This window comes from Polypterus senegalus, chromosome 2, assembly GCF_016835505.1.
Source record: "Polypterus senegalus isolate Bchr_013 chromosome 2, ASM1683550v1, whole genome shotgun sequence".
Taxonomy (NCBI): Eukaryota; Metazoa; Chordata; class Cladistia; order Polypteriformes; family Polypteridae; genus Polypterus; species Polypterus senegalus.
In genome coordinates, this window is record NC_053155.1 from 265,095,774 (window position 1) to 265,118,944 (window position 23,171).

General features: G+C 36.9%; 1 protein-coding gene across 3 annotated transcripts in view; it reads left to right on the forward strand.

The window, feature by feature from the left end:
- cdk8 (cyclin-dependent kinase 8) overlaps positions 1-23,171 on the forward strand; it is a 223,777-nt gene that overhangs the window by 174,585 nt on the left and 26,021 nt on the right. The gene's annotated exons all lie outside the window — the stretch shown is intronic.

The window sequence follows — 23,171 nt, forward strand, 5'->3', positions numbered from 1 at the left end:
GGGATATTAGCTATGAAGCCTCATGTAAACACCAAATGTCTGATTCCCTTCTCCCAAATAGGCTATTAAAATTGATTATTAATGGGTTTTTGTAAATATTGAAGATCTGTTACTTTGGCATGACATGAGCAATTTAGGTTTATGTATGCCATTCTCCAGTGCTACACAGTGGAGTTGCAACCTGACTGTGGTGAAATATCACTGAATTTCCAATGTACAATTTAAAAGGTTGTAAATGTAGTAGTTCCTTATCTAACCATTGGATTTTTCTATTAGCTGTCAGATTTCATTGAACCATTTATAATCTTTCTAAATTATTAAGTGAGTGTGATGGAGATATGTTAAGTTCATTTCTTTTTCTTGAAAGTTTCTTAAAAATTACATTTGCTTCCAAGTAAAGTTACTGTTGTTTTTCCAAAACTTGAAATATTAATAATGGCACAAAAAGTAGAAAAGGCTATACTATGGTCTCTTAATATACTAATTTTTGCTGGAGAAAAAAAAAAGACACAATAGCTTACTGACAATGATTTGATCTTTGTACAGCACCAGAGGTGTGCAATGACAAGGATGATTGAAAGCAGAATGCTTTGCACTTCCAAATCTTGTTCAAGTAATCTGATTTCTCACCAGTTTATCATTGTCCTTTAAGTGGTAACCCCCAAAAATCTACGTTTCAATGAGTAAATATGAATATAATACATTTTAAATGCGTGTAAAGCAATAGTAAATATTTTTAAATTTATTTTGTTGAGTGCCATTCATAATAAGAACAACAAATTTCTTTTTTGTTTTTTTGATTTGATATACTTTATTAATCCCCAAGGGGAATGTGTCTTTATGTAAAGATTAGCATTAGAATTACAATTTTTATCAAAAAATAAATTGTATGTACATAATAGTAAAGGAAAGCAGTGAAATTATTTGGATGATCCGTATAATTGTAAGAATAAGTTAAGAATGTACAGTTTTAAAGGTTTAAAAATTCAGATGGATACCAGAGTAGTACCCCACCGTTAAAGAGGTTAGCAGATACTTTCTGCTTCCAGAGCTTTGGATACTGCTGGTAATATTGCTATCTCACAACAATTATAGTTCATTTCAGAGCTGTGTTGTTTTCTGTGATCAGGTACACGTAATTTCCTGTGAAAACAGAAGTCTTTGCAGGAACTACATTAAATACCCATAATTAACATTGAATTTTGTTTGTTTTGTTGTAAGGTCAAAGTCACAATAGAAAAATAAAACTAAATCATTTACATCCTTATGTCCTTAGATTTTTCAGTAACAAGGTGGTTCTTTGCTGGAAATAAATTACTAGCTGGTGAATTTTATGATCATTTGAACTAGTTTACTTGCTGGAATTTGGCAAACACTAGGTGCTTCAGTTTGTTTCTTTTTGTGTTTTCCAGTGATATTTCAGTTCTGATATTAATTGTAGTTTTAGTTTTTATTTTGTTTTATAAAGTTGATTTTTATTTCATTATAGTTTTCAGTGGAGTCAACCCTTTTTATTTTTATTTAGTTCTGTGTTTAATAATGTAGTTTTTATTTTTTTTAGTTCTGGTCTTTTTACATAATATTAGCACAATTTTTGGGTTTTTTTCGATTTACAAGACCACAAATGCTGGCCTACACATTTCAATGGAAGTTATCCATCAGCCAACAAAATACACTCACAGTTCACAGTAATATTGTTAAACATGGCTTAACTACCTATCAATGATCAAACAGATGAAGTGGCCTAATGAGTACAGTCAGCAAGATCAAATTCTTCAACCCAAGAAACCAGTCTGTGCAAGCACGTTGCTGTTAAGCTTTAAACAAGCATGCATTTCTAGAGATTTGTTAATGTTGCAATGACATCTGTTGCGCAGATAGCCAGACAGTGAAAATATTCGCAGATGAGGTCCTCCGCGACTGGTGCCATCAGACTGTATGTTGACGATTTCTGCTGCTAGTAATGAAGCAGTGACTGTGGTGAGATTCATGGCTGGTGAGATACGGACTCCTTCAGAGTCAGATTTACAAATATATGAACCCCAAAGAGTAGTTTATTCACTATTCAGTTGGCAGCCAGTATGCACATTGAGTACTGGTTATGTTTCATATCAGCATTCTTTACACACACATAGGTAAGGTGCATATTTGGCTAAGAAAGTACGTTACATTTATAGCAGCGATAGAGAGCGGAAAGAGTGCATTTGTACCCTCCATGTGCTCTAAATTTGCTGTTGCAATTCCACAATTCATACTCATTCAGTACAATTGAAAGTATAGAGTGGTGACCAAAAAACACTGATTTCAATTGTGACCTTAATTGAAATATTTAGTTGTTTTTAAAAGCTTTTAATTCTGATGCTTTTATCAATTTTAATATAGAATGTTCATCAAAAGGATAACAAGAAAAACAAAAGAATACTTAATGTCAAAATTTAGTTTGATCCCACTTTTTATAAAATTGAAAACTATTTATGGTCTTACCTTTGTTTTAAATGAAGTCTATGCACCTATCCTACTCCACGAAAATCTCCGTCATTTTCTTGTAAAAGTTCTGTTTATTTTCCTTTTAGTTTTAAAAATCTTAATCTTCCATTTTGACAGTCAGTCGGAACAAAAAATAAAAACAAACGGACCGCTGCAGTGCACTTGACTTTCTGATATCGCTAACTTATTGGCACCTCTGCATAGAAGAACAGCAGCAACGAGTTCCTGTTGGGCTCACATGTGCCCCCTTCAGGGCGGCACAGTGCAGTTTTCCTCGACTTGTACCTTTTTACTGTGGTTTTATGTCCAATCAGCAAGAATAAATTTGTCTCACACATTTATTAAAGATATTAGCCAGACTGTGGAAAGTCAGAGTGTATAATTAGCACGTGTGCAAACATTATATTGGCGACTTGCAGAGAGACAACAACAGGCACGCACCAATTGCGTGCATCAACCCTGTGTATGAGGGAGAGTGCAGTCTGAGGGGAGGGGAGGTGAGGTGAGGGCCTCATCGCTGTCGCACCTCACGTTTCTCCCCTGTATTTGAACAAGAAATGTGCCATTCAGCAAAATTATTGGAATCCTACAGAAAACAAATTGATAGCACAGACAAGTGGACAGGTGTATTTTATGCTATCATTATAAGTTTTTTTTTTTTATACTTTTCATGGTGGCCCCTGACAGCATGTCCCTGAAGTGCAGTCGTGGTGCCAGAGAAGTGCTGAACTTCCACTAAGTACTGATCCAGCTGGTCTTGCACTGAAACTCCAAGACTCTTTACTTCTTCTCGCAAGCTACATTTGCTTTTATTATCATCTGCGCTGTAATTAAAGTATTTCCACACGTTACTTTCCCTCTTTACAAAAGTTGCACCACGTGACTACAGTAAGCCAAAGTTACAAGATCACTGCATAGTGAACAGCGCAACGTAACTGAATGCTCAGGGCAACCTACAAACAACTCCTCTGCACGACTGAACCGGATTGAACAACAATGCTGTTGCTGTTTTTTTCGTTTTTACTCAGTTTTCATTCTTGTTTTAGTTTGTTCACATATCACTCATTTTTATTTTTATTTAGTTTTATTTTCTCTGCCTTAATTTCAGTTCTCGTTCTTGTATAATGAAAAATTATATTTTTAGTTGTAGTTTTCGTTCTGAAAATATCACTCGTGTTTTCCCACCACAGGAACTTTGCTTTCGGGAACCAATGAGTTCTTGTACGATGTAGACCCTGAGCAACTCATGGTCCCAGTCTACTTCCCACCACACAGCAGGAACTACAAACTTTATGTAAAATATGTGACATGCGAAAAAAAGATTGATGCGTAGTGCATTCAGGAGTACACACGAGACAGATATTACCACCTTTTTGTATAGTATTGATATAATTCATATTATTTATTACATTGTTTTATTGTTTAAATGTTTTGATGATTTGTATTATGATGACTCTGAGAGAGCTCTACACCAGAATTCCAATGTGCCTAGACTGTTGGTTTTATGCACAAATGGCAAATAAAAACCCTTGAACCTTGAACACTCACACCTTATTGGTTCAAAGCATTTGTGACTTCACATTAGAGATTATTGCTTCAATGTGGTACACCAGGGAGGTGGCTATGAAGAATGACACAGTGTGATGTGCAGCGCTCCATCTTCACCAATATAGTTCCTCTTTGAACAAAAAGTACTGTATATGCCAAGGAGTACAGTTGGCCCATGTTCCTGTGGTAGTAATGCTAGAAAAATTCCTGAGTTTTTAAAATGTCCCTAGTTCATGAAAAAAGTTCCTGTCTTGGGAAAGTGCCTAATATCAGTAGGGGCTTTCTTTTAGTAACCCTTCTGAAATCAGGATAACCATCATTAACAAAAAAAAGATAAACTTGCTTCTGTAGTTATGCAGTGGAATTATACAGTCTGTAACCACATTATCCTGCATCATACATGTAATACTATAATATATCACAGTCACATTGGGCCAGGGTGTCTCTTGGCAGCACTAAGTGCAAGACAGGAAGCATCCTTGTCCAGGGCACTAGTCCATTGCAGTGCTCACATATACAGAGTAATTTTGGAATTATCAGTTAACCTAACAAACTAATTTTTAGATATTTGAGAGGAAAACCAGAGTACATTTAGGAGAGCTTACACAGCAATGGAGATAACATACAAACTCCACCCGGACAACAGTCAGTAACAGGATCTGATCCCAGGAACACTAGATGCATCAGGTAGCAGCACTGCCACTTGGGACTCTCACCTATGGTCATATTGATAAATTTCATTAATTGTGTGTCCATATAGTCCCCTGAAATTTAAGAAAGTTAATATTTTCCAAGATCGTATTTTTTCAATACCTTCAACTGTAAAAACTAAGTTTTACGGATCTTATGTTTTTTTTTTTTTTGGTTTTTCTTTTAATTATTTATTTTTCTTCGAAAAATCAATAAGGATTTTCTCTCTTTTTATATATATTCTTGAGACATAACCTGTATAATGAAAGGAAAATGCAGCTAGTATACACAGAAAAGTAAAATGAAGCAAAAAAAAAAGATAAGAAGGGAGAAGAAAAACATTATGATTAGGATAACATACTACTATCCTTCACATGCACTCCAGCAGAAAGTGTAAATTAAACAATATATGAGATACATTGTAAAATTATTTTTGAGGGCTACAATGCTGAACGTAAAATAAAATGGTGTTTTAGGATTGTTTTCCAGTCAACTATTTATCCAATTAATGAATGCCAATTACCAATGTATAAAGAAACAGCATATTAAGATGCTTCTTAATAAACTGTGTTTTTGATATTGTCAGAGATACAAATAAGTAGGTCTCTGTAGTTTAGCAAGTAACATATACTTAGCTGCCTATGAGAGAAGGAATTTGACCTGAGTTCTGGTCCTGCTTTCTATTTATTTGCTATGACAAAACGTACAGTTCCAGGGAACTTCATTCAAACATTTGAACCAGAAGTGGTAATTTGACAGGATAAGAGGAATCCAATAATTTTTTAGATTTTGGATTGAAAGCATAATAAAGTGATAGATCACATTGTAGTATTTCATAATACTGTTCTTCAGCCAGCCCCTCACTTCCAAACACGGTGGCATCCATAGGCAAAACAGAGCCTATATTCTAAATTGGACTATCCCTGAGATGTTCTCCAGTTTAATAAAAAAATATTTGGGGGTGTGTGTGCGTGCCCTGTGGTGGGCTGGCACTCTACCCAGGGTTTGATTCCTGCCTTGCGTCCTATGTTGGCTGGGAGTAGCTCCAGCAGACTCCCGTGACCCTGTAGTTAGGATATAGCAGGTTGGATGATGGATGGATGTTTGTGTAATGCCAGAACAAATTTACAGACATTCAAGTAGACACCAGCTTAGCTATGTAACATGTGACATGAGGTCAGAAGATCACCTAAAAAAACCAATACCCTATTAGCCAAGACACATAGTAAATAAATGCAAATTCCCCAGAGGAAAAAGAAAAAAAAGTATCTATATAATGTCTTGTATATGAACACCTCAACATGATTATGAACAATAAAAATTATTTAATTTTCTTAAACTGTTATTCATTCTGTACTGTTTATAGTGATGACCAAAACAATGTTTTATTTTCATGTTTAATGGAGAATTGGATTAACAAAATTATTGATATAGCTGGATTTTTGTGGACACATATTGGTCAATAGTAAGCAAAGCATCCATGGAAAAATCTGACATTGTTTATCCCACATAATCCAAATGTCATGTATCTGATCATATGCTGACAGTGTCCCAATTCAAAAGCGTGATCTCTTTTGAATGTATTCCACTGTCATGTACAAGTATTTTCTGGAAATCATTTATTTACCGATATTTTTATAAACATACATTTATTTGGGACTTTGTAAGCATATGACTGGTTGCCTGGTATCAGTATCTAGACAGGTTTCATAATTTGACATACATCTTTTACTTCCTAATAATTAAAAACACCATCTTTCAATTTGTCTTCAGTGGTGGAGAAGCTCTTTTATACATCTTTACTGGTGTGTGTGCTTTTCAACTACTTAGTTGGTAGGAAAGATACTTAGCCATCACAGTTGCTTTAATTTCACAGACGACATTACAGACACAGGTGTGTTTATTCTTCCAATAAAAGAACCATTAAAAGAGATGAACAGACTTGTGCTAATACATAACTGTTACTTGCTGAGACAATTTTGTTCACCTGAGCCTCCCAGAATTAAAGGTTCTGTGCTGTATAATTTATGTATAAAGGTTTACATCTGTGGGGTTATATTTTTGCTTATGTTGATTATATTCTTTTTTTTCTGAAATTACCTGAAAGCAATGTTGTGCATAAATAGCTTTTGTTAGATTAGTAGTATTCATTAATTGCCTGATTTAAGTAATGTTACATTTCACTTAATTTTACAAGAAATGTTTATGTTTGCAAGAGATATAAAAGACAGGAATCTGATTCGTAAAATTACAATTTTTACATGTTGTGTAATGCAGTTACAAAGTATATGTAAATTAAAAAAAGCCCAAACTGCCATAATCTAGACCCAGGCTTGAAGCCTGCTGCTGAAAAATTGGCTTCCCCCTAAAGTTAAGTAGGGTTTGGCCAACACAGGCACAAAAAAGGGAAAATACAACAGCAAAGATACTCCTTAACCTAGAGAAAAACATAGTATTAATTAACTGTGTTAAAAAATATATATTTTGAAAAATAATTCAAGTTTATTACAAAACATTTTCATGTACAGATTAAAAAAAACAAAAGCCATGGAGGTATACCTGAAAAAGAAACGCAAAGCAAACAAAGGCAAGTTCACAAACCAGTAGCCTACCATCAGTAATCAAGAAATGTCAAAATTCCAAAATAAATTCCATAAAACAAGTACTCGGTATAACTCTCCAAAAATGCAATGCTGATTTGAAGGATCTGACCTTCTGCTTGGATTTTATAGGTGAAGGGCAGCTCTGCATTATGGTGGCGCTGCCCTCGGAAACTCATTCTTAAGGGGACAGGACAAATAAATAGATGTGTAACCTTAACACACAAACAAAAACAATATTCAGCATATAATATTGAAAAAATAGGAAAACACAAACAAAAAAAAAACAATTTACATGAATCAGAGGTAAAACCATGGCTAAACCAACCATCCATTGTCCAACCCGCTATATCCTAACTACATGGTCACAGGGGTCTGCTGGAGCCAATCCCAGCCAACACAGGGCGCAAGGCAGGAGACAAACCCCGGGCAGGACGCCAGCTCACCTAGCTAAACCTTAACACCTTATTTTACAGAATACTGTACTACAATCATTGCAATTGATAACATATCCCATTTGGAATAATGAGTCTAAAACATTAAGATCATTATTATTAAAACTATAATATATCCCGATCAAGAATTTAAGGTTAGATGATGAGTGTAGTGTGTGATAGCTATTAAATGCATATTTAAATAATTCAGTATAAATACATAACTGTTAGTTTTAATGAGAAATTCTTTAAAATTAGTTTTTGTTCCTTTGACCACATCTGCATTCTCTCCAGTGCTTCAAGTAAAAATGTTGTTACGCAAAATACCTTTTAAAATTTTCTTTTTAAGTAAACACTTGGATTACCACACAACACGACTCCCACCATTGCTTATTCACAATACCTTGCTGAAGTTCTGAAGTTTAGTAAAACTGTCTTAGACAGTGTTTCAGCCAAAAGTTGGCAACCACAATTTGCTTAACTACGCACAATGATTATTCGAATTTGGTTACTTTTTTAAGAAATGCATTATGTTAATTTTAAATTCATTTTAACTTTTGTGTGTTCAGAAAGAGATACTATATTTTTTATGCTGTATATAGAGCTAATGATTGACTTGAATTTGAAATGCCTCTGCATTCATTCTGAGAAAATGTTTAGGTCATACTTTCTTAAAAGACTACATAGTATTACCTAATTTTGTATACACGGATTTGTATACTTTAGTAAATGTTCCACTTCATATCAGAATATTTGTATTAGCTGCAGCAGATTATATTTGTAAGCATAAGTTTTTTAATAATTGTTTTTGCTATATTGACTTATTAATGATCAGACAGGACACATTTTGAAACATACTTGAGATGAAAGCTTTTCTGTATATTGAAGTAAATTCTTTTATGTCACTACACAATCCTTGTAATTGCAATGTTTAAATGTGAAAGTGATCTTATTCATAATCTAGATTTTGCTTTGTACTATAAGGAATGAACCCAGCTCATGAACGTAAGCAGTGCAGTGGTTGGTGGCACAGAATATTACCAGCACCCATCTGCGTTCTATTCAGGACATATACAATACTCATACAAAAGTATAACTGAAGACCTTGGCTATCCTTCAGAGTTGTCATTCTCTCTCCATTCTTTTTGCAAATGGCACAGGACAATTGTCACTTACATAAGTAGACTCAGAGACATTTTCTATCCTCAGATCATAAGATTACTGAATAGTCAATCATAAAAACAATGTATCATAACAAATGCAATATCTGTATGTATATATAGCCATTCTGAAAACCCCAGAATGACAAAGCAAAATGATGACTTTAGGAATTTATTAAAAATAATTGACAAGTATTCTGACTCTCTACTCTGATACTTGGTGCATCACATTGACTTATGTTAGGTAGATTGCCCAGAGGGGACTGGGCGGTCTCGTGGTCTGGAACCCCTACAGATTTTATTTTTTTTCTCCAACTTTTGGAGGTTTTTTTTTTTTTTTTTTTTGTTTTTTCTGTCCACCCTGGCCATCGGACCTTACTTATTCTATGTTATTTAATGTTGACTTTTGTTTATTTTTTATTGTGTCTTCTATTTTTCTATTCATTTTGTAAAGCACTTTGAGCTACATTTTTTTGTATGAATATATGCTATATAAATAAATGTTGATTGATTGATTGATTGATTCTATTGATAATCATTGAGATGTTTTCTACACCTTGTTTGAAGTGTACCTGTGGTAAATTCAGTTGATTGGATTGATTAGGAAATGCTTACACCTGTCTATATAAGTTCAGTGACAATGTGTATCAGAGGAAAAAAACAGCCAAAGGCTATGGATTTGCATGCAGATCTTGGAGACAGGATTATTTTGAAGTACCAATTTCATGTAAGACAAGAGCACAGTTGGAATAAGTTTGGAACAGCTATGACTCGGCCAAACTAAGCAATCATAGGAAAAGGATAGTGGTAAGAGAGGTGCCCAAAACTCTCAATGGTCACTCTGGCTGTGCTCCAGAGAACTTTTGTGAAGATGGGAGAAACTTCCAAAAGGACAATCCGCACTGCAGCACTCCACTAATCTGGGCTTTATAGGAATATGGCCAGACAATACATTAAAGACCTCTTGGAGTTTTTAAAAACATACCTAAAAGACTATTTGACTATGAGAAACAAGATTAACTGTTTGACTTCAATTCTAAATGTCATGTCTGGAAGAAACCAGATCTATTTTTTAGATCTAAACCATTGAAATAAATAAAGTCCTTTTGCTACGATTGTCAGGTTTCAGTACAAGTACATTTCTTGTTAAACTCTCCTTTACCTTCATATCAATCTAACTCTTTACTGTGTTACACTATAAGTGTTATTTTTGATACTGTTCATATCCATGCATCTGTTTTGTCAATCAGAATAAATTTTAATACTAGGAAGAAAAAAAAAAAGAAAAAACACAGTTGCATTTTTTTTTTTTTTTTAACTTGAAAATTATGGTTTGTTGCTTTTATATTGCTGCCATCTGCAGGGAAGCAGGTAAAACTAATTTTAGCTTATCCTATTAAATACTTGCCTTGGTCTTTTTAATACGTGTGTATAATTTTTCTATACTATTAGTTTTACTTAAGAAAGGATTTCACTTTATTCATGTGCATATTTATCCATAAATTAACTGATTTATACATAAACTTTTATGATATTCTACTTTCAAGATTTATATTTACATTCACTATGTTGTTTCTGTGTGCAACAGAATTGCAATGCCATTAAATTTGCAGGCAGTTAATTATATGATTTATTTTTTGGTTGTTGTTACATTTATGCTATTTTCTTTTCAGTTATGTGTTTCCATTGTTTGAAATATTGGTTTATAGGGTCATTATTTGTTGTATATACAGAGTACAATGAAATTCTTACTTGGATGTGCTATTCAACATGTAACAGAGATCTGCAGAAATCAGGCAGGAAAGCTGATCACTTTCAAAAGATGTGTAGGTTAGATAGACTGTCAAGTCAAATTGATTCTGTCCAAATGTGTGTGTGCCTGAGGGTGGACTAATGCTCAATATCCAGGGTTAGGGTTGATCGTTCATTCAGTGTTGCTAGAAAAGACACTGCTAGAAAATGCGCAGACACACATGCACATACAATATATAGCATTACACACCAGTTTCTTACTGTTTTGTTTATCCTAAAATAACCACACAAAATGTTTGTTTTCAGAAATTAAATATATAATTTTGTGGCTACATTTTTGGGGGCTTTAGGTTTGGAGGCCCTGAGGAGCTTCCTCTATGCCAGTGTACTCGGTCGAACTGTATGTGCTTGGGATTTCATCAAACTTCATTCCATTACCCCGCTGCCCAGTCCTTGTTTAGATTCTGGACGGGTGATTATTTTTTTGGAATTGTGAAACAAGGCATGGTTATATTTTTGTGAGCCATTTTAAATGCTTTATTTACCACCTGAATAAATGTAAAATTAATGATTTCATTTTGTGGATATTTGAATGATGCTTAAGTTACGTCCAGACTCTGTTTAAATAAAAAAAAAAAAGAAAGAAAATCAGAAATCTTATACAAACTTAGAGCAGTGTATGAGATACTCTTTTTTATTGAACTCTGCCCTGCAAAGTGCCCCTTCTCTACTTTTCATGCAGTGCCCCTTAAGTTTGTTATAGTTAATGAAAACTAAAATCAAAACTGAAACTATTATTAAAAAAAAATTTTGTAAACTGAAATAAAATAATTAACAAAACCGAAATGAAAAACTAAACTAAACTACTAAAGTAGCTGGAAAAACTAGCTGAAATATAATAATAATTTACTTAAAATATTTTTAGTTTCCATTTTTGAATGAATTTCCTTGCCGTTAGTCAATAACCCTTGTAACTTTTAACTCTAAAACAGAAAGTAATCCACCACAAACCGCTCACATATATCCATCCATTGAACGATGGCTGGTGACAGACAGTGGATGTTCACACAGCATTTGCAGTTACAGAGCAAGCTGTACACGGGTACATAAAGCTTGTGTAATAGAAAGCGATTTACTGTGCCGCTTTTCTTTGCGCTTGTTGTATATCAAGATGTAATTCAAACACCAATTCAAAATGTGCTGGTCAAAAAAAACATTACTGTATGGACAGAAAAATCACGAGTGAGTAACGTTTCAGTTTATTTCTCAGGTGCTAGTGTTTTGTTAAAAATAATTCACCTGCCACTTCACACAGGAGAAGTGCTTTTTGAAAATAAAACAGCATTGGTCTAGAGACTTACTAGGTCATCATACAAGATCAACATTTGGTGCTGACCATTCACTTTTGCTTTAATAAAAGTCATTTAACAATGAAGCAATACAAACCTTGTAAAATTCTCGAGCTGGCAATGTCTCTGCTAAACTACAGGTAGGCAGGCGAAGAGAGCCTGCCAAATGATGAAAAACTAAACCTGCTAAAGTGTTTTTGTATTTTTTCCATATTTATTCATTTATCTTTTCTTAGTTCATATTCACAACTCACAATACCTGATATTGTGAAAATAATGAAGTCAAGTCAAGTTGGGGAGCATGCACTGGTACAATGTCTTGCCGCACCCACTACATAACGAAACAACTTGGGATCCTGGTTGGCAACCCCCCAGGCAGACACACTGTCCAATCCCACCCTCCGGAAATGACCCTCTATCTGCCGCAGCCAGGTGTTACGTGGGCGAACCCTTGGCCTGGTCCAGCCACTCTGGTCCCCAACAATGAGTATCTTACGAACTGGATCACCCTCAGGGAAACGCGCCTCATGGCTGTTGTGCTGTAACTGACTACTGACTGACTAACTTACAATGCAGGTAATGTACCTCATTCAAGACTCCATGAGCAACCGCTCATTCGACACAAAGTCAAACCAACAGTACCCAAGGATTTTCCGGAACGACATAGTACCAAAGGAGTCCAGTCTTCGTCTCAAGTCACTGGATAGCATCCATGTCTCGCATCCATATAGCAAGACAGGAACCAACCAGTCCTCTAAAGACTTGGTCGTTCGTCCTTTTGTATAGATATTGGGAGTGCCACACACCCCTTTCCAGCGACCTCATGACCCCCCCATGCTCTCCCAATCCGTCTAATAACTTCATAGGACAAGTCACCAGAGACATGAATGTCACTGCCACGGTAAGTAAACTTCTCAACAAGGTCGACACTCTCTCCACAAACAGACACACTGCTAATGGCTGTGCCCAAGAGGTCATTAAAAGCCTGGATCTTGGTTTTTATGCAGGACATTCGCAAGCCCAGACACTCGAGACTCCCCCTGTAGTTGCTACAATCCAGGGGATCACCCTTCCCTTTCCTTTCCAGATAGTGATGACAAGTCCGGTTTTCCAGTCAGTTGGGATGATGCCAGTCTCCCAAATGGAAGCAAAGATTGCTTACAATGCCAAGATGACAGTCTTACCACCAGCCTGGAGAAGTTCACCCCGGGTATCCACAGATCCCTACAGCCTTTCCCCCCCTTCAGCTGGTTCACCACCTGTGCAATCTCAGTTAGAATGGGTGATTCGCAGCAAACTGGAGGATCAGCCTCAAGAACTGTGGATCCACAACTGCTCAAAGTAGCAAGCCCAGCGGGTCACAACTGCAGTGTCATTCTTAAGGACCGTTCCATCAGCTGCCCCTGACTGCGACTCTCCGAGGAACTGATTCAGATGTGCATAATGCTTCAATTCTTCTGTAAGCAGGACATGCGTCGCTAAACCACAGATGGTGTGTCACTTGCTCACAGATTCCTTTAACAAATGCCTCTTTATGTGCCCTCAGAGCCCTTACAGCCGTCCCTCTCAGTTCCCGGTATAGACCAGAGTTGCCATTGAGCCGTGCGCTGCAACTCCTGTTGATGATATCCAGGGTGCCCTGCGAGATAAAACACCTCCTTCTGGGAATACCAGTAACATCAACACAACCCTTAGCAATCTTCAGGGCCTTGTCACAGAGTGGTCTCCCACATCACATTAGGATTGGCAGTCATACACGAATCTGCAAGTTCCTCACACAAACTGCAAGCAAACTCCCCAGAAACAGTCTAGTCTTGGAGTCTGGCCAAGTCCAGGCTCATTTTCCTAGTAGGTGGTAACCTACTGGACCTATGCTGGATCCTTACAGTAGCAACAACAAGTCTGTGGTCAGAATTCACAAACTGGGTACATCTGTAGACCCTGCAGTTTTGCAAGAGCCTCCAGCGTCTGTCCACTAGGATGTGATCGATCTCCTTCATTGCACCACCAAGTCCAACGATGCGATTCTGGGTGCTGGAACCAGGATCCATCAATTCACAACCCCTGACCTTTTGCAAAGTCAAGGAACATGGAGCCAATTTCACCACGGTCATCAGACCCATGGGGACCAAGACATTCCTCATAGCCAGCCCTGTCAGTGCAAGTGGCTGCATTGAAGTCACCCATGTCCAGTTGAGTGTCACCTCGCGGACACCCATCAACAACCGAGTGAAGCTGCAAATAAAATGTCTCCCTCGCCGAGACATCACTCACCGCGGTCGGAGCATATACTGAGACAACAGACAAGCCACCCAGGTAGTGCCATAATCTGAGTCTCTTAATACGCTCATTGAAAGGAGTGACATCGGACACCACTGGAAGAAGCCAGTCCACTACAGCAACTCCTAATTCCCAAGTATGTCAGCCATCAGAGCGACCAAGCCAGTAAATGGTGGATCCACCTACAGAGATCTGGCCAGTCCCCAGTCTGCATACCTCAGAGAGTGAAATGCGGAGTTTACACAGCTCATCCTATTACAGCAGAGAAAGATGATCATCTTACCGGAAAGGCAAGACGTTGCATGCACCTACCCATATGGGCCGCCTCAAATTGGGACCCAAGTGGTGCCGTGCAGCAGGCAACACCTCAGCACCACACCAGTTCTGATTCCCAACAGACCTGACCCCATTGGCTCTCCTACAGTTTCGACTCTTCCGGTAATGGGGCTCTCAAGGGCTTTTCCCCCATCCCCTTCATGATGCGAACAAAAAGAAGTCTTTTCTGTTGCCTCTGAGTTTTTTTTTTTTTTTAGGGTGGCTGGAGGGCCAATCCTGCCACCAACCCCCATGATTTCCCTGCAAGTTGGAAGACCACTTGCGGAGCCGTATGCAGTTTAACGTCATACCCAGGGCAGAAAATAATCTGTGTTTTAAAATATCTGTTCCCATTTTTTTTTTCAATTTTTCTCTCTCTCTATCAAAATAGATAATTGAAACATCATATTCTTTCTGTTCTTAACATCACCCATATCATGCATATTATATACCAGGGATTTTTCTTGCCTTGCATTCAAACCTGCTGGGGTAGGCTGCAGGTTTCCTGCCATCCTACTCTAGATAAACAGGTTTATATAATGTATATATTGTTCCTAATCTCAGATGCTGTTTCTGTCATTTTGTGCCTGTCCATACACCTATTGCATGCTTTTACTCTGCTCATTAAGGGTTTACTGTTCCTATGGATGGGTTATTCATGTCTCACTACCCCTAACCTTCACACTACATGCTTGTTTTTCTTTGTTTCCCTCAATACAGCTAGGTGGGGTCTGCTCACTGATTCAAGTTTAAGAGCCTTGTTCTTCCTAAGCCCCCATGATCACACCTGTCAGAACACAGTAGAATCTATTTTCTGATTTTGGATATCTTTTCAGGCGTGCAGGTGGCAAAATTCTGTCAATAAATTATGTGCCTGAGACAGAATCAGGTATTAATATGGCTGGTAGAAAATAAAAATCCCAGTATGGGAGATTTTTGAATGCAGTATTGAAGGCATTCATTATAAGCACCATTGTCTTGGAGCTGGATATGTTGTGTGCTGTAGATATTTAGAGTAAAAAAAAAAACCTTAAACCTTACAATTCACCTAAATTTCATTACAGATTTGCCCATACTGGTGCAATAAAATGAAAAGATGAAAAGTGTCAACTGTCAGCATCACAAATGACATAGATAAATATTTTAAAAATTATAAAATTGTTCATATCTGGTTTTGATTATGCTTGTTTTTAATCAGAGGATGTAGTGTAGTAAGCTTACAGTAACATTAAACTAGTATTACGGTAGTCTCGCTTATCCGACATTCCAAATTATCCGACATCCCACCGCCAAAAAAAAAACACATCAGTCGGCAACAAGAACTGCAAGTTGCGGGCGTGAGCATAGTCTATTTTTTGTTGCTCCTGACTCTACCGCAGCTAATTACAGTGGAACCTCAGTTTGCGAGCATAATTCATTCTGGAAACGTGATTGCAGTCCAAAGCACTGGTACGTTATATCAAAGCGAATTTCTCCATAAGAAATAATGGAAACGCAGATGATTCGTTCCACAATCCAAAACTATTCATATAAAAATGATTAATACAAAATATAAAGTAAAAATACATAAAACAAATTAACCTGCACTTTACCTTTGAAAAGAATCATGGCTGGTGTGAGTGAGCTTCTAAACTCTTGTGGGATTCCACCCAACGGGATGACACGCGGAAGAATGTCCCAAAGCAATCGCAGACTCTCAGCGCTGTAGCAGTTCGCCATAAAAGCGAATCCGAATGCAGACATGCTATAAGCACCTGCTGTCGATGGGTGATACAAGGAACATTATAAATGCGCTGGGCATAGTATTACTTGGCCACGACCCTGCCTGACTGCTGTGTCTGTGTTTAGGAGAGTGGCAGATCCTGCTACAATAAATAACCACGCTGTTGCTGTTTCAAGCTGAATAAAGCTGGTGTTGATAAAGTACTGAGACTCAGCTTTGTGTTTTGGGGTGCAAGACAGGGACTCGCACATCACAGCATGCACGTCACAGCACAAACACACACACGCAGTCACAATGCTGTAGTAAACAGTATACGGTCGTATGGATGTTGACTATATGAGTGATGGAGTTAAGGCTCTAGAAACTGCAATTAAATTCAATGAGCAACAAGAAGCAGCTACAGGAATGGACATAATGATGCTGCAAAGATGGCGAGATTTGGCAGCGATGAAATGGCACTCGTCAGGAAAGCAGACTACGATCAAAAATTTCTTTAAATCATCACAGGACTGAACTTTTTAAGTACAGTACATACTGTATTTAACTTCAGACAATTCTGCCACTGTAAGTTCATTTTTTCAGTTAATTTTTTCTGTTTTGTTGTAAAACATGATTATTAGGTTCGTAATATGTAAAATTATAACATAGTAGACTTTTAATAGGCATTTTCTTAACACCTCCCATTAATCCGACATTTTCGCTTATCCGACGTTCTGCTGGCCAATTTGTCAGATAAGCAAGACTCTACTGTATATCCAGACTTGTTAAGTGAATAGTTCTCTCTGATTGTGACACAAAACTAAACTCCATTGCAGCTCTTTAACCACACCATAATTAATAAAACTGAAACTAATAGATATAAAAATAAAATAGAAATGTCTGTGAAATTAAAACTAAAATATACGATAAAGGAGAACTATAACTAAATTGAATTTTCAAGTAAGGTCAGAAAAAATATAGAAATAAAAACAACGAGCATCAGACAAAGCTGAAAACAATGTATTAAATCAGTTATATAAAATCACACAAACAGAAATGACAGCAAACAAATCTTAAAACGCAAGACCAGCACATAACAATACACAAATAATTCTATCACAGGCAACACAAAGTCCACACAGTTCTGTCACTTCATAAATAAAATTGTAGTCCCTTTTTCTTTTTGGCAGAGTCTCCAAAACATTCTGTCATAGAAGAATAAAGATTGCTTTCAGCTCACCCATTCTAAACCTTCTTGATTGTCATGTCTGCTTCTTCCTAGTGCACGTCAGCCGATGAAGCCTTTGAGGTGGCCACTTTTAATTGCAAAGGAGGGCTACAACCTTTAAGTGAGTCAATCTCCTATTTGGCCGTGGATAGACTACGTTTATGTTCTCCACCACAAAGATTGTGCCCACTGTCATTCCTCCTTCTCCTGCCTTTTTGATCTCCTTTTCAACTGTAAATTAGCATCAATTTACCATGGCAACTTCCCGGAAATTACTGCAACAGACCATACCCCCAAAAAGTCCTCTTTAAGGTCGTTGACCAATGTGCTTGTTTTTATTTAATTTATTGAAGGTGTTTGTGCAGTGACAGGGTTTACATCAAGGACAACACAGAGAGACAAAAGACAAACCAGAAAATACATTACGTGGTAGTACTACAACCTATCATGTATCCAGCAATGTACTTGGTAGCTGCATCCTAGAAGTAGTTACAGCCTGAACATTTTTTTTTATCAATGTCTTGATAAATAAAGCAAAGTTAATGAGTTCAGTGCTTAAAATATCAGTTAATGGCAATAAATGTGTTTTTTGATTAAATGTTAGTTGAATATTTGATTCTGTTTGACTGAGGTTTGGCTATACATTCAACAGTTAAATTCAATTTTTATAGTTGAAATGTAGTATTCTGGTAAAGGATAATGAGTAAATATAATTATTAGAAATTATATTAAGGTGTTATTGCCAAGGATATATTTATAGCTTATTATCAAGATTACTATTGGACACTGGCATGATGTGTTTGCTTAAGTTATTTACAAATAAAAGAAAAAGAGGGTAGATAAACACCCAATGACATTCAGACTTATGTTAGATATATAACAATGATTTGTTTATTTTTTTATTTATTTGCATATATTACCCAATTTACTGTTTGTCGACTGGCAGCATAAAAGAAGAAAAAATTAAATGTACACTTTTTCTCATGGTGTTTTACTTTCAAATCCTACATAAAGCTGCCACTCAAGCTTAACTTGTACTTTAGAAGAATTGTGGAACTTTCCAGATTACAGTATTCCTCCCTGGCTTAAGTTATTGGCAGTAGGTTCATTACTTAATTATCATCATTAATATAAAGCTCTATTATGAAAAAAAGTCCAAATTTATTTTGTGTTTGTGCTGCGTGCTTCCTAGTCTACTGGAGCTACTGAGTTCAACACAGTTGTCTGTGTTTTACTGTGGTGGTTGTTCAAGTTTGTGATAGATTACTTAATCAATTATCACTTCTGGGCTTCATTAGGGACAGAAAATAGTTTCTCTTTTAGATATTCTGCAATGTTTTTCTTTTTTTATGAGGTGGTGTTTGAAAACTTATTGAGGGTGGCCATAATGGAAACATAAATAAAGGTTAGTTAGTCAAGCTCCTCTGTTCAAATTTTCCTTTGCTTCTGAATTCCTCTGACTGCACCATGATTGCCTTTGTCCTTCAAAGAAAACAAGGCCTAATTTATAGTCCAAAGATGGCAATCTGCCTAATTTTACAAGGAATTCAACTGAAATAATTAACTATAGACAGATTCTTCCCAGCTTATGTTAATAGGAAATTGTCAAGCATGAATCTCCACACTTGTTCACAGTAACTTAATGATTGATTTATTTAAACAATCACTTAGTGCAGTGTACCTAAATAAGTTTAAAATGCTCTTTTTCAAGTTTGGGTTTTGTTTTTGTCTATATTCCATTGTCTTTATTACCTGCCTGTACTTGGTATTGTATTCTGGTGGGTTATACCATTCTACACAACCTTAAAAACTGCTTATGTACCTTGGAAATCATTATTTGATTGTGCGCTGCCAAGGGGTACAGGGATAAATGAAATTGCAGACATCATACCATGGCTGACAAATTCCAAATATTGTAACACTGAGCTGCTTAATAGGACATCTTTCAGACATTACATGTGCAGATGGCTTCTGTCTCAGTGGTGGAAGTGTTCCTAGCAGAGACCTCATTCCCAAGTCCTCTTATGTTTCTGCTTGCATTTATGTTAACAGTACTTGTTTCTTCTAGCTCATAGGTGCAAGGACACAACGTATTTGTATTTCACAGAGGAATGAAAAATCCTATTGTGTTAAATGGGGTTGTAAAAACCATATCAAATTATTAGATCATTCTGTTTGCCTCACTGTGACCAAAATTGACTGGTGCAATCCCCAATAAAACTAATTTTGCTATATCATGTTGGTTTGGAGGAGCAGATTCATACCCTAATAAAACTACTTACACAATAATAAAACAAGTACATATTCATAGCATACTTATTTTCTGTAGAAAAAGTGAGCAAATAATAGAATTATCGCAGTGGACTGGCACCCTGGCAAGGTTTGTTTCCTGCCTTGCACCCTGTGTTGCCTGGGATTGGCTCCAGCAGACCCCGTGACCCTGTAGTTAGGATATAACGGGTTAGATAATGGATAAATGGATAATGGAATTACTGTGCTGCAGATTTTTTTAAGTAAAAGGTGGTCTCTTTAGAAGACATTTTAGAGTTATTTGCAAGAATCACTTGATCATATCCCTAGATGTGAAAGATAAATATTTCCATTTACAACTCAAGAAAGCCCCAAACTCCTCAGATATTTAATGCAATAAAAAGTGTTCCAATTCAATAGCTTACCTATATGTATTTCTAAAACTATTTAATGCTACTAAGAGCACTGTGATGGAAGGAAACTCAAAGCTAAGGGGCACAGTGTTTTTTTATGTTGGGAGAATTCCTTACTATCCTTCAACTTAATGCAATATAACCACAGCTGAGGCAGCACCTTCCTCTAACTCACTTTATTATTATTATTATTTTTTTAAACAAGAAGTAGCATCCATAAAAAAATGATGGTCAGATATACACCATTTACATCAAGGGAAATATTTTCTTCTAAAGGATCAACGCATATAAAGTACAAGAGATGCGACAAAACTATACAGTATTTATCACACAGCAGTTTGCAAAAACCACTTAAACTACTTTGATTTTTTGATGGCAAGTAGAATGCTATATTTTTATAGCAACTGCCAAAAGTGAAAAAACAGTACAAAAACAAAAGGGAAGTACCCCAGCAGTGTGATATCTTAGCCAGCATGCAGCTTTTTTGCAAAAGTAAATCTCTTCTGATCAAGGAAACCATATATTTACTATTGTACGTCAAATGCTTTCAAAGTAATACCTAAACATTCCCCTTGATCCACAACATTTATAATTAACAAATCAATGATATCATTGTCATTTTATGGCACCCCTGCAACATTTACAAAGAAATCCATTGTGAAAAGTAATAATTTTATTGATGAGAATTACAATTTGTAACTCTGAGAGGTAGATTTTCTGTGCTTCCACCATGATGTTCTGATTTTGTTGATATTTTAAACATATAATCCAATGATTTTTAAAAATCACATCCTCTTAATTCAGTTTTGTCATAAGACAAAAATATACTGCACAGATTTAAGCAGACAGTATTTGCATTTTTATGTGATGTAGAACAGACTGGCATTATCCATTTTAGGCAGTTTCTTTTGACTGGTTCTCTCTTTGGAATACAGCCTCTGTGCCTTATATGATAAAACTAGCAAAATACCCGCGCTTAGCAGCGGCAAAGTACTGCATTAAAATTTTTATTAAGAAGAAAATTAAACGTTTTTAAACTGAGGGAAAATATGCCAATAATTATTTGTTAAGGATCTCTTTGTATACCATGTTGTCAGTTCGGCCCTCCGGTTGTAACACGACCAAGCTGTGCGCTGAGCTTACTCTTTAATCGGTTTCAGTTTCATGGTTTGTTTCAATTACGACAGTATTTGCAGGATTTGCTGTGTTGAAGTGACATTCGGCATCTGTCAAGCGTTGTAAGCACACAGACGGTTTCATCGATAAAATCACATCTAGCTTTTGAGAGTTTAAACATTCATAAACATCAAAGTGTCCACTACTGAAATTGTCACCTGTCAATCTAAGATGTTTAAGAGGCATTGGCGGTTGTCCAAAGGTGTAAAATATTTGGCCATTTCGGTACACTTGAAAGCGACACCCGAACAATTCAGCGGCAGCTTTCAACTCACATGCCGAACCATAGGTGAAGGGCTTAAGCATTTCACTCTTATAGTGCTCCTGTGTAGTATAATTATCTCCTGTACCGTCATCAGTCCACACCTTGAACCAGTCCCAGTCATTCAATACATAAGACACAGTGTTCCTCCGGATATCAAGAGTGAGCCTGATATGGCCGTGCAATATGTAACAAAGAGAATGGAAAAGGTAGGTGCCATCTCCGGGCATGGAAACCACTTGGTAAGTGACAGTTCTTTGATCGATAGTGATCACCTCAATAGACATGGTAATGGGGGTTGGAATGATAAAAGAAATGGGTACCTGAGAAATGTAAAGTAAGTCTAAAATACCTATACAATAACAATAATTGTAATAAACAAACAATAAAACAGCGGAGAAGCCGTGGATTAAACAAAAAGGGAGACGTGAATCCCGTGGCGAAGCAAGGAAGGGAATGTAGAGACCGGAGCGACGGACAGCCTTATATAGGCAGGCAGCCAACAACGTGTGAGGCGTTGGGATGGGGGACCCAACGCCACCTCACACGGTGGCCGAGCTGCAGGCTATGGACGTATATATGTACGTAAGTAGGATTTAGTTAGCGTTGGGAACCCGCGTACTAAATTTCTTGAAGATGGGCCCATAAGTATCAAAGACTGTTGAAAAGTTCAATATGGTGGCCGACAATGGCATCATACCACCGAAATAAGTACATACATTGGTTTTGGTTAGCGCAGGGAAGCCGCCTACCAAATTTCGTGAAGATGGGGCCATAAATAAGAAAGTTCAACATGGCGGACGTTGTCGACCGTTATGACTGTTACGCGTAGAATTTCGAAATGAAATCTGCTTAACTTTTGTAAGTAAGCTGTAAGGAATGAGTCTGCCAAAATTCAGCCTTCTACCTACACGGAAAGTTGGAGAATTACTGACGTTGGAAAGTTCAATATGGTGGCCGACCATACCACCGAAATAAGTACATACATTGGTTTCGGTTAGCGCAGGGAAGACGCCTACCAAATTTCGTGAAGATAAGGCCATAAATAAGAAAGTTCAACATGGTGGACGTTGTCGATCGTTATGACCGTTACGTGTAGAATTTCGAAATGAAACCTGCTTAACTGTTGTAAGTAAGCTGTAAGGAATGACCCTACCAAATTTCAGCCTTCTACCTACACGGGAAGTTGGAGAATTAGTGACATTGGAAAGTTCAATAAGGACGCCGACCATACCACCGAAATAACTGCGTACATTGGTTTCGGTTAGCGCAGGGAAGCCGTCTACCAAATTTCTTGAAGATAGGGTCAGCCTTTTACTTACACGGGAAGTTGGAGTATTAGTGATGTTGGAAAGTTCAATATGGCAGCCGACAGTGGCGTCATAGCACCGAATTAAGTACGTACATCAGTTTCGGTTAGTGCAGGGAAGCTGCCTTCCAAATTTCGTGAAGATGGGGCCATAAATAAGAAAGTTCAACATGGCGGACGTTGTCAACCGTTATAACCATCACGTGTAGAATTTTG